The sequence below is a fragment of the Podarcis erhardii genome (assembly GCF_964252035.2).
Source record: "Podarcis erhardii genome assembly, chromosome: 15".
Classification (NCBI taxonomy): domain Eukaryota; kingdom Metazoa; phylum Chordata; class Lepidosauria; order Squamata; family Lacertidae; genus Podarcis; species Podarcis erhardii.
Window position 1 is genome coordinate 18154384 of NC_138505.1, and position 12752 is coordinate 18167135.

At 43.7% G+C, this 12752-nt stretch overlaps 1 long non-coding RNA gene across 1 annotated transcript in view; it reads right to left on the reverse strand.

The window, feature by feature from the left end:
- Nucleotides 1-12752, reverse strand: part of LOC309330498 — a 52668-nt gene that overhangs the window by 19350 nt on the left and 20566 nt on the right. The window contains exon 2 of the long non-coding RNA XR_014151447.1: nucleotides 5890-6162. This is a non-coding gene — a long non-coding RNA (uncharacterized lncRNA). The remainder of the gene's footprint in view (nucleotides 1-5889; nucleotides 6163-12752) is intronic.

The window sequence follows — 12752 nt, forward strand, 5'->3', positions numbered from 1 at the left end:
ACTGTTAGGCTTTAAATACGTACATCCAGAATGTCCAAAGATATTAAAGTTATTTCTTGGCAGGTAGTATTGCGTAAATCCCCTGGTCTTCAATAAGCACTAAATATTACCGTATTTTTTGCTCTATAAGACTCACTTTTTCCCTCCTAAAAAGTAAGGGAAAATGTGTGTGCGTCTTATGGAGTGAATGCAGGCTGCGCAGCTATCCCAGAAGCCAGAACAGCAAGAGGGATCGCTGCTTTCTCTGCGCAGCGATCCCTCTTGTTCTAGCTTCTGAGATTCAGAATATTTTTTTTCTTGTTTTCCTCCTCCAAAAACTAGGTGCATCTTATGGTCTGGTGCGTCTTATAGAGCGAAAAATACGGTAATTCCAAAGCTATTCCAGGTTCTCCTTCCTTCCTGGGGAATTTCTCCCCTAGTGTAATGGAGAGTTCTCCTGCTTAGCTTTGGTTTTGTGCCACTAAGTTCCAGGGTTTAAAATTGGGGCTTGTATTTCCACAACACTTTTATCAAATTCGGTACAAATCCGCGCAGAAATGTCAGCCGGGGGGGGGGGCGTGGCTCAGGAGGGCAAGTTCACATGCTCCGCTGGACCGCTAGCATCCACACTCCTCTGTGGGGAGTTTTTTTTGGGGGGGCGCCTAGCTGTGCCAAGCTTGACCAGCTGTCGACAGAGAAAACTGAAAACCTGGAAGCTGCCTCTTTTTATAAATAAATGTAATAAATAAATAAATGAAAAGTGGAGTTGCTAGGGGGCTATCCAGTCCCTGTGCTGGACTGTTTAACTGCTGCAATACACTTTCTGAAGAATGCAAAGGAATACGGAGGGGCCCCCGACTGCATTGCCATTGTTGGGGACAGCAGTGGAGGCACATATGCTGCAGCTATTTGTCAAGAACTGGTGACCAGAGAGGACCTCCCAAGACTGCGAGCTCAGGTCCTTATCAACCCATTCCTACAACCAGGGGACTTTAATTCGCCATCCTATCAGCAAAACCAATCAGTTCCTCCCTTGTTCAGGAAACGAGTTGTTAAATTTGGTTTGACATATATCACTGGGAAGGAGATAAATGTGGAGGGAGTGATAAAAGGCGCTCATCTCCCTCCTAATTTGCGGGAGAAATACCGAAAATGGATCAGTGCTGATAACATTCCAGAAGAATTTAAGGCCAGGGGCTATGTCCCTAATGCTCCTGCCCCATTTTCAGAAGAACTTTATGAACAACATAAAAGAGGTCTTGAGGCAATGTTTTCACTCTTTGTTTACTGGTGTAAACAAAGCCTCACCTGGACTTCCCAACCTATCTTTCCTTGATATCCTAACCCAGTCACTTTAGTTTGCTGCAACTCCTAAAGCTTTCCAATCCTTCCCTCCTCTCTCTTTCACTCTTTGTTTACTGGTGTTTACTGTTTTCATGTGTTTACTGGTGTTCGTGTTTATCTCTACTTGTAAATTTATATTTATACTAAAGGTAAAGGTAAAGGTACCCCTGCCCGTACGGGCCAGTCTTGACAGACTCTAGGGTTGTGCGCTCATCTCACTTTAGCGGCCGGGAGCCGGCGCCATCCGCAGACACTTCCGGGTCACGTGGCCAGCGTGACGAAGCTGCCCTGCCGAGCCTGCACCAGCGCAGCACACGGAACGCCGTTTACCTTCCCGCTATAAAGCGGTACCTATTTATCTACTTGCACTTTAAGGGTGCTTTCGAACTGCTAGGTGGGCAGGAGCTGGGACTGAACAACGGGAGCTCACCCCGCCGCGGAGATTCAAACCGCCGACCATATGATCGGCAGGTCCTAGGCACTGTGGTTTTACCCACAGCGCCACCCGCGTCCCCTATTTATACTGCTTCTATTTCAATACTCTTGTAGTTCCCACTCACTTAATACTGTTTATCTCTTTGTATTTCTTATTTTGGCTGTCATCGTGACTAATTCTACATATTCTATTAGTTTAAGCAACCACTGGTCTTTGGTTGGGATTTTCCTCTCCTTCCATATTTTAGCAGATAGTACCCTTGCTCCTGCTGTTGCATAAAGGAAGAAGTTTTTTAACTTTATCTGGAATCTCCTGTCCTATTATGGCTAATAGGAATGCTTCTGGCTTCTTGGGGAAGGAACATTTAAGCATATTCTTCAGTTTTTCATAAATCATTCCCCAGTATTATTATTTTTGCAAGTTCACATTACCACCACATGTGGATTAACGAGCCCTCCTTGTCTAAACATTTCCAACATAAATTCGATCCTCTTTTCTACATTTTAACCAGTTTGCTAGGTGTTAAATGCCATCTGAAGAACAATTTTTTGGTTGTTTTTTCTGATTGCATAACAAGATGAGAATTTTATCATGTTATTCCACAATTTTTTCCATGCTGATAATTCTATACTGTATCCAAAATAAGACACCCAAATGAATCATTGCCTTCTTCACCAACTTGTCTTTGGTCTCCCATTCCAAGAAGATCCCAAATTCTGATTCTTCTCCTGAAAATCCTTTCTCTTCGTCTTTCCTAAATAGCTCATTTATTCAAAAGTACTGAAACCAATCTGTCACAAATTCTTTAAAACAAAACAAATTCCTTCCAGTAGCACCTTAAAGACCAACTAAGTCAGTTCTTGGTATGAGCTTTCGTGTGCATGCACACTTCTTCAGATACACTCAGGTTGATGGACTTCCATTTCATGCGGCTCAATGTGGTGCCTTCCATAGTTCCAGTTACAGATAGGTAGCCGTGTTGGTCTGCCATAGTCAAAACAAAACAAATTCCTTCCAGTAGCACCTTAAAGACCAACTAAGTCAGTTCTTGGTATGAGCTTTCGTGTGCATGCACACTTCTTCAGATACACACTTCTTCAGTGTATCTGAAGAAGTGTGCATGCACACGAAAGCTCATACCAAGAACTGACTTAGTTGGTCTTTAAGGTGCTACTGGAAGGAATTTGTTTTGTTTTGACTATGGCAGACCAACACGGCTACCTATCTGTAACAAATTCTTTAGTTTCTTCTCCCTTTTTCAGTCTTATCAAATCACCCTGGAATTCCAGAAGAGGCATTTGCATGGGGTTAAGGCAGAGTGAGGGCCCCCCAGACTATCCCTGTGCCTTTAACCTCTCAGCTGACTTCTCCATCTCTTCCTGGATTAGTCTGCTTCATCTGAGGTTACAGCCTGTTTTCCTTTTCCTCCTCCTATTTCTCTCTTGGAGCCTAAGATGAGGGAGCACCTTCAAACTATCCCGAGACAACAAAAGAGCCGGCAGAGCTGCCTTTTGCTTCTCAAGTCTAGTTCGTAAGACTAGAACTTGATACCTTTTCCTTCCAAGTATTTTCTACAATAACCAGCTTTACTGTTTTCTTACGTACAAGCATCTGTCGGTGTGTGATTGCGACAGGTAAAGTCTGCTCTCTAAAGTCTATTCACAAGATCTATGCTGTTTACTGACTCAAGAGCTTCAGAAGGTAAAGGGGGTCATTAAAAGCAAGCCCTATTTCAACAAATTATTGGCCCATTTATCCCAATAGTGTGGGAGAAAGGAGATCTACCTTGTAGCTAACTAGAGTGAATGATTTCAGCATGAAAGTAAATATGAAATGTTTGTTTATTCGGCTTTACGCCCATCATAAACCACAATACAACACAACAAAACAAATCAAATAAAACAGCGAACTCGTACAAACCACAAATAGTATAACACAGTTCACAACTCATAAGGACAGATATTAGCCATTCATAAGAAAAGTTTAAAATTAGGCACTACACTAAAATCGATATCTGATGTCATTATAGAAAATTCTTATAGCTATCAGTAATCAGCTAACATTCCATTCCGTCTCTTGTACGAGAGGACGGCTGTTAGGAATTTAGCAACCTGTAGGGTGATATAGGGATCCACATCTTGAAGAACCCAGGCAAGCTGTAGGTCTACTGGTTTGTCAGCCGTAGACTGGATTATGAAGTTTAGTATACTAGCACGGACTGAACTGTACAAAGGGCAGATAAACATAACATGATGTAGAGATTCCGATGTTTTCATTTCACAAGCACACATTGAAGAGACTTGGCCCTTAGTGAATCTATGTCTCAGCACGTTTGTTGGAAAGACATTGAACCTAGCTCTAATGAAGGCATATCGGTGTGACGCGGCCATAAGCGATGTAAAGTAGGATGGAGCGCGGTAGATAGGGGTTATGCCGAAATTTAACGGCGAGCAGGCTCCACCACCAGCTACGAAATTTTGGTATAGCTCCGCATCATCCAGCCTTTGATTTATACACCTTTTTGCCACATTTAGATCCAGTTTGAGCAATTCAGTGGGCGAGATCTCATAGGACAGCAATTTGGCATGGATTTTTCCTGACCACAAATTTGTGAAGTCATCTTGCCACATGCATTGAATGAGATAGTGGTTCGGGAGTTTATGCCATAGAGATATCCAATAAATCAAAACTCTCCTCCGTATAACTAACTCCACTGAGGGGATCTTCATTTCTAAGCGAATAGCCGCATTACTTACGCATGTTGGTAATTTTAAAAGTCGGCGTAAGAATTGGCTTTGAAGTGTCTCTAAAGGTGAGAGATTTGCAAAGGCAGCCCATAAAGGTGTGGCATAGGCCATTGTGGCCATCACTTTAATGCTATACACTTTCAAGGCCGCAGGGATGAATAAGGCCCCCTCAGAGTAGAAAAAACGGAGGAGGGAGTGTGATAGGGCTTTTGTCTTGTTTTGAAGATATTCAACGTGCGCTTTCCACCCTAAATTATATTGAAAATAAATTCCTAAGTATTTTAATTTGTGTACTTGTTCGATTTTCGTGCCCTCCAGTTTCCATGAATAAAGTTTTTGACTCCTTGAAAATATCAGAACTTTGGACTTGGTGTGGTTGATAGACAGATGATTAGAATGGCAATATGTCGCAAAAATCTTTAGTGCCCTCCTTAAACCCACTCTGGAGTAAGAGAGTAGTACCGCATCATCTGCGTAGAGAAGTAAAGGACAGTGGTAATCTGCTATATGAGGGGAGTGGATAAATTTTTGTGAGACGGCTAAAGGGTTCCTCATATCACTGATAAATAAGTTAAAAAGAAACGGCGCTTTCATTCCCTTCTGTGTAGAAACATCCACTCTGAGGAAAATAATCTAAGGCTAGAGAAAGGAGCCTCTGAGCTTAGTGCAAAGGACTGTGTGGAGCAGGGGTAGGCAACCTAAGGCCCGGGGGCCGGATGCGGCCCAATCGCCTTGTCAGTCTGGCCCGCAGATGGTCCAGGAATCAGTGTGTTTTTACATGAGTAGAATGTGTCCTTTTATTTAAAATGCATCTCTGGGTTATTTGTGGGACATAGGAATTACTTTCCCCCCCCCAAAAAAAATATAGTCCGGCCCACCACATGGTCTGAGGGACAGTGGACTGGCCCACGGCTTTAAAAGGTTGCTGACCCCTGGTGTGGAGTGTCCTGTGAGAGTATTAAGGCAGGAGTTAGTTGGAGGGCTGAGTTTGAGCCAGGAGAAGTAGAAGGTTTGAGCCAGAAAAAGTAGAAGGAGAAGGAGAAGGAGAAGGTAACAGTCTACTGAAGTCTCATTCCAGTCAGCAGGGGAGAGATCTTCTAGAAAGAGAAGACTCCCAAACCATTTAAGAGGGGTGTTCTGATCCCCTGTGTCTGTTGTCCATTTGGAGTACCTCAGGAATGGGATGGTCAAAAGGTTGGGGAACTGACAGAAACAACCACCTTGTTTGAAAACCAATGTATTAAGCTGTGACAACAACTGTGTTAAGAAACTGAAGTAACTGAAAATAAGCTGAGCATTTACCATCTAGTCTATAAACCTGTAACATCAAACTGACAATAAGCAACTGAAGTTTAACAGAAGCTGGTGGGAGGTTTTGTTTACCTGATGCTTAAAGTCTTTATCCAAGCAGTCTGGTAAGTCAGTGGTTTGAAAGCTTGTTATTCTGGAGTGAGACGAGAGACACTGTTCATTCACAGTGCCACCCCCAAAGGGGAAGTCCAGGGGTTCCATTATTGGGCATCATGACTACCAGTAATTGTCAGTGACTGGCTGGACACTGAGGAGGGGTGGCTAGATTTTGATGAGTGAGCACCAGGAGAAGGGGGGTGGCAGGTTGGAGACTGACTTGGAAGAGAATCAGTAAACTGCAGGAACCTGTAACAGCCAGGAAATGAGGAAAGAATGTATATAATAATAATAATTTAATTAATTTAATTTAATTATATTATATTATTATATACTTATATTATTTATACCCCGCCCATCTGGCTGAGTCTCCCCAGCCACTCTGGGCGGCTCCCAATCAAATGTTAAAAACAATACAGCATTAGATATTAAAAACTTCCCTAAACAGGAGGGAAGGGAGAGATAAGTCAGGCTGGTGTAGTCAAGGGCTTCCACACCTCTTCCTCCTGCCCCCGCCTGGTTATGTTCTCTCTTCACTATTGCAGGCTGTATGCTTCTGAATGCCAATTGCTAGGAATCACAAGTGGGAACACACCATGTCATTAGCACACCACCATCCTCTGGCCGCTTCTTGAACAACAGCCCGTCATCATCATACTCACAGGTTAAAATGAAAATCTCAGGGAGCTGGCGGATAGGATAATGGTATCCTCCACTAACAGGGGGGCAAGCATTGCTTCACCAGCTGATTTACAAATTTCATAAAGTATTTATGAAAATGGAGCAGGTGCTGTAGAGTCAAAGCCCCTAGCTTTAAATTATTTTGGAATGTTATTGGCTGATCCATTTTCTGGTATTTCCCTTTTCTGGGAAAAGGGTGCTTTTCATAATTCCATCCAGATTGACCATCTGTTCAGTGAGACATCTTACGCCAAGTTTGACAGTGTCAGATGGCAAGGGTGGTTGCTCACGAGTAACCAGGCAGGACGCCAACCTGTCTTTTTCCGGTTTTATTTTGGTGCAAAACTGTTTACAGTGCAGAACCCCAAAGTTCATGTCTGCCTCAAACACTAGCAGAATCCGGGAGTGCTTGTTTCCTGGACGTCCCCCAACATAAAAGTCTTGTTACTCCCAGCCTTTTCCTTCCCTCTTTGCGCTTTAGACTTCTGCGCAGGGTGGGCAACGGAAGGGGTGTGCTTCCCTCCTATCCAGCTTGGCCAGGAGCGGGGCTGAGGCTCCCACCAGCATCCTCTGGTCCTTTTCCCGCTTTCCCACTGGAGGTGGGGCCTTCCTCATCACCGGAAGAGGAACTGCTTCACAAGATTTTTGGAGGCTCCCTGTAACACAACTGCCCCTCTGTTTCCCACCCCTGTTCCAATGGCAGTTTCCTGACAGACAGCTTGTTTCTTCAACAAGGGAGGAACTGAATGGTTTTGCTGACAGGTTGGCAAACTGAAGTCCAGTACTTGTAGGAATGGGTAGATGAGGATCAGTCTTGGGAGGTCCTGCCTGGCCAGTAGTTCTTGACAACTAGTCATCTCTAGTCACTTAAATGGGCCTACTTTGAGTAGAACAAACATTGGAGGCAGTTCTAGAGGGGTTTGTTCTTTCATCTTGAAGAATACTCAGATCAATGTGAAATCAGATCTGTCCCTTGCACACCCTTTCACCTGGCCACAAGGGCCATACTTCAAATCCTTGTTGAATACTTTTTCCTGGCAGAGGCACCAGCTTGAATAATATATTGTGGGGCAAGTAAGCTCCAACCCACATAATCGGGCACATGATGAAGTGGATGCACACAATCAGACCCTCCAAGCACACCTATTTTACAGGGACAGTCCTGCATTTATAAAAGCTGTCCTGGTTTCTGATTTGATTCTGGAATGTCCCACTTTTCCTTAGGAAGTTCCTATTTTCACCAGGGAAATGTTGGAGGGTATAGAGTTATGCAAACCCCAAGCCCAAGGAGTAACTACCGGTATATAGCCTTTAAAAGACATCTGAAGCAAGCAATGTATTGGGAAGTTTTGTAATGTTTTATGTTTTGTTATGTTTTTATTTATGTTGGAAGCCACCTAGATTGGCTGAGGCACCCCAGTCAGATGGCTGGCGTATAAATAAAATAATAATAATAATAATAATAATAATAATAATAATAATAATAATAATAATAGAAGAATTGGACACCCCAATTTTCATCAGAGAAATGTTTGAAGATATACACCATTTGAATGGCAATGCTTGTTGATTTTGGGGGAGGGAGGCCCCCTCAAATATTTTTCCAGTGGGGGAACACCCCTTGACCCCTAGGAGTTGGCTCCTTTGTTTCTGGCTAGAATGTTTCCTTGAACTTCATAACACCTCTTGTCTGCCAGGAAAGAGAAGGACTTGTATCAAAAACCCCAAACTATTTAGAAGACAGTATAAAGGTGCCCATTTCTGATGCAGGTGGATTTCAGAAAAATAAAAAAAAGTCCTCTATGCTCCAAGGACTGTCCTGGCAAGGGCAGTGACACCGCTGTTGGCAGGATGCCAACGCTGGCATTGATGTCGCAACCTTGATAACTTGGGCTCTCTGAATCACGAGGGATTAAAGACGCCAAAGTATTTTGTGTGGGAGGGCAAGCACCACAAAAATGAAGACTTGTCTGTTATAAAATTGTTGTTGTTGATGATGATGAACAGGACATCCCAATTTTCATCAGAGAAATGTTTGAAGATATACACCATTTGAATGGCAATGCCTGTCAACTTTGAGGGAGGGAGGCCACCTCAAATATTTTCCTGGTGGGGGAACACCCCTTGGCCCCTAGGCATTGGCTCCTTTGTTTTCTGGCTAGAATGTGTCCTTGAACTTCAATAAATTCCTCTTGTTCGCTAGGAAAGAGAAGGGCTTGTATCAAAACTGTCAGTGTTTGTAAAAAGCAAAAAAATAAAAATAAAAAAAAGAAGAAGAAGAAGAAGAAGGAAAGGGTTCTGATCTCCCTTTGTCTCTTCAGCCTGGTCCTCGGACCCTTGTCTCCATAAAAGAGTCCACGAGAATATCCTTGCAGAGTTTTATTCTTAAAAGTCTTTGTGCAAAAGCGACTGACACACAACAACACTACCAGCATTCACTAACTAACCAACCAACCAACCAACCTTAGCCTCAGCAAAAACTAACATTTCTCACTTTATATATACAACCTGCTGCAGGCCGCTGACTCATGCTGACCCAGCTTTATTCGCATTAAAGAAACAGCGGCCATTTTAGCCCATTCTGTACACAATCTCTCACATTCGCATGATGGATAGCAATATGTTTTGATGCGGATTTCATTATTTCCGAGCCCGCTAATGCAATACACGATTGGCTATCTTCATACACTTGGATAGGCAAAACTACTTTACAATCTAGATCTTTTAGTATCTGTATAAACCACATGATTTCACTGCATGCTAGCAACAGGCTCCCATATTCTGCCTCACAGGATGAGGTCGCAACAAATCCTTGTTTCTTTGACCTCCATCTAATTATGGAATTGGCAAACATCATAACCATTCCACTTGTAGATTTTCTAGTAGCTACACAGCTTCCCCAGTCCGCATCAACAAATACTTCTAGTTTTTCGTCTTGTGTACTAGATATCTTTAAACATACATTTAATGTCCCCTTTAGATATCTGATAAGCCTTTTCAAAGCACACCAATTGGCAGTACTGGGTTTAGATACACGTTGGCTCAGAACATTTGTAGCACATTCAATGTCTGGCCTTGACCACTGGCTTAAATACAACAGTGATCCTATTTTTGAGTGATACAACTCAGGCTGATCAAATTCATCATCACATACTGTCTTTGGGAAATCTGGTGTCATGGAAGTCTGAACTGGCTTGCAGTTTTCCATGCCAAACTGCTCTATCAAATGAAGAATTTTCTCTTTCTGGCTCAATAGGAAGCTTCCATCTGCTTCCTGCCTTACTTCTACTCCCAAGTAATTGCTTACAGGCCCTAAGGCTTTAAGCTTAAACCTCTTTTCTAGTTGACTTGTGAGCTTCTGGATCTCATCTGTGGAACTCCCTGCTACAAGCAAATCATCAACGAAGACTAAGAGCATTAGATATTTGTTGCCTGTCTCCTTGGTGTACAGGCATGGATCAGCCACACTCCTTTTAAAACCAAGTTTTACAAGGGCTTCATTTAAACACTGGTTCCAACACCTTCCACTTTGTTTGAGACCACAAACAGCCTTTTTCAAACGCCAGACTGCACCATTCTCCTCTTCAAACCCTAGGGGTTGTCTCATTAACACTTCATGGTCTAAATTTGCATACAGATATGCAGCATCAACATCAAAATGGTGCACTGCTAGTTGTCTTACAGCAGCAATCGAAAGCATTAAACGAAAAGTTTCACTCTTTACAGTGGGAGAAAACATCATAACTCTCCCCTTTAATCTGAGTGAACCCTCTGGCTACTAATCTGGCTCGAAAACGTGGTTCCCCAGATGCAAGGGTTTTCCTTTTGTAAACCCACTTGCATGACACCACTCTGCCACCAGGTGGCGGCATTATGACCTCAAACACTTTGTTACGTTTAAAAGAGTCCATTTCTTCTTTCATGGCTTGTTCCCACAAAGCACGTTCCCCAGGGGGTAAGTCTAAGACTTCATTATAACTTTGTGGTTCCACACAACTCACATTGCATACTCTCACTCCTCCTAGGGTCAAACGCTGAGGAGGTACACCCTTGTTTGAACGCTGAATGCGTCTAGGCCCAACTACTTCTTCCCCCTTTATCTCTGGCTCTTCTTCCTTTTTCTCTAGAGAAGTAGTATCTATTGCCATGTCTTTTGGGGAAATATGTGCCTCCTCCTCCTCCTGTGTTGCCAATGGCTGAGAAGAAGCCTCTTCTCTTACTTGCAGGGGCAGTAGGCAATCTGGGTTGGCATGGATCGCAGTCCATCTGTCCTGGTCAGCAAAGTCTGCGCTTCGTGACAGAACCATGTGTCCTGGGTGTAAATTGAAACGCCACCCTTTGCCATAGGATTGATATCCCACAAACCACAGTTTCTGCACTCTAGTGCCCCCTTTCTGGCGCTGAGCTTTGGGGATATTTACATGTGCCCAAGAACCCCAATTATGGAGCATTGTCCACTCTGGTTCTTTCCCAAACAATACACGATAAGGAATATCTTTTATAGAGCTAGACCAGGTTCTATTAATCAAAAAGCTCACTGTAAGGAGAGCCTCGCCCCACAGCCTATGGTTGTGGCCCAATCCTGCATCCACAAGCAGGCAGTCCTTTACTGACTGGATTACAGCCCCACGTCTTTCACACAGACCATTTTCAGCAGGGCTATAAGGGTTAGTCAAGCGATGAGTGACCCCCTTACGTCGCAACCATGCCCCAAATTGTTTGTTCAGAAATTCTCCGCCCCATCTGTTTGCAACTGCACAACAGGGCGAGCGAAGAGCTTTTCAGCTTGGGCAACCCATTCTCTGAATGTGGGGAAACACTCAGATTTCTGCTTTAACAAAAACAACCAACTAAAACATGATTTATCATCTATTACCAGAAAAGCATATCTGGCGCCCCCTTCAGTCCTCTGTGGAAAAGGGCCTATCACATCACAATGGACAAGTTCTAAAACCTCTGTAGATACTCTGTCACTCTTAGAAGCCACAGGCTTCCTCTTAGATATGGCCATTTTACATACATTGCAATCTAGGAAACAGTTACAGCTATTTACTTTCAGGTTCTTGCACACCTTTTGCATTTCTGAAAGCACGTGGAAACTGCCGTGACCCAGTTTTCTGTGCAGTTCATGTACACACCCCTTATGAACTGGCAAATTATCCTGAACCACCTGGGCTGCTTTAACAGGCTTGTCCTGCATTACATATAACCCATTTTCCAACTTTGCATGGCCACATACCTGAGTTCCATTCTTTATCAGACAACCATCCTGCGTGAACTTAACACTATTCCCTGCATTAATCAAACAGCTTACAGACAGTAAACAATAGTCCAAACTGCTGACAAACAGTCTCTGGTAGAGTAGTGTTCAAGCACTGCAGGAAACATGTTCCCTGGCCATCAATCTTGCTTCTACGACCATCAGCAAGATAGATTGAGTCTTTTCCATCAGCTGGCTTCCCCAGGGTCTTAAAGTCCTCCCGACTGTTGCAGATAATCCTGCTGCTCCCAGAGTCCAGCAACCATGTTCCTCGAGGTATCTTCCTCTTCTCCCGAGAAAATGCAGACACAAACTGAGCAGAACGCGTGTTCTTCTTCCTTGAAGAGAACCCCTTCTGCTTATGTTTCTGTGTCAATTGCTGTCTCTGCTCCATGTCGTCTCCTGGAAGTCTAGCCCTGCATTGACGTTGGAGATGCCCGGGTTGGTTGCATCTATAGCACCTCCTCACCACCATGGCCAAGTCCAAACCTTGGCGTTGCTCCATTGGCAGATTCTGCTGTTGGCCCCCTCGGCTGTAACTCCTCCGTTCTTGGAGTTCAGCCTGTCTATCTGACCTTCTTTCTGCTTCTTCGGTCAGTCTGCCAACCACATACTCAAGGGTCAGATCTCGGGGATGCATACTCTCCATGCTGTTAATCACAGGCAACCAGCTTTCAGGCAAACTTGAAAGGATAATGTAGGTTTGGTCAGTCTCATCATAACGCTTACCCCTCTGCTGTAGTTGAAGAAACAGAGATTTCAGCATTTGAGGATGAGTTGCCAAACTCTCACCGTCTTTCATAACAGTCCTGAACAGCCTTCTGGTCAGAGAAATTATAGTTCCAGCAGTTTCTCTGACATGCATTGCCCTTAATAAATTCCAGCACTCAAACGCTGT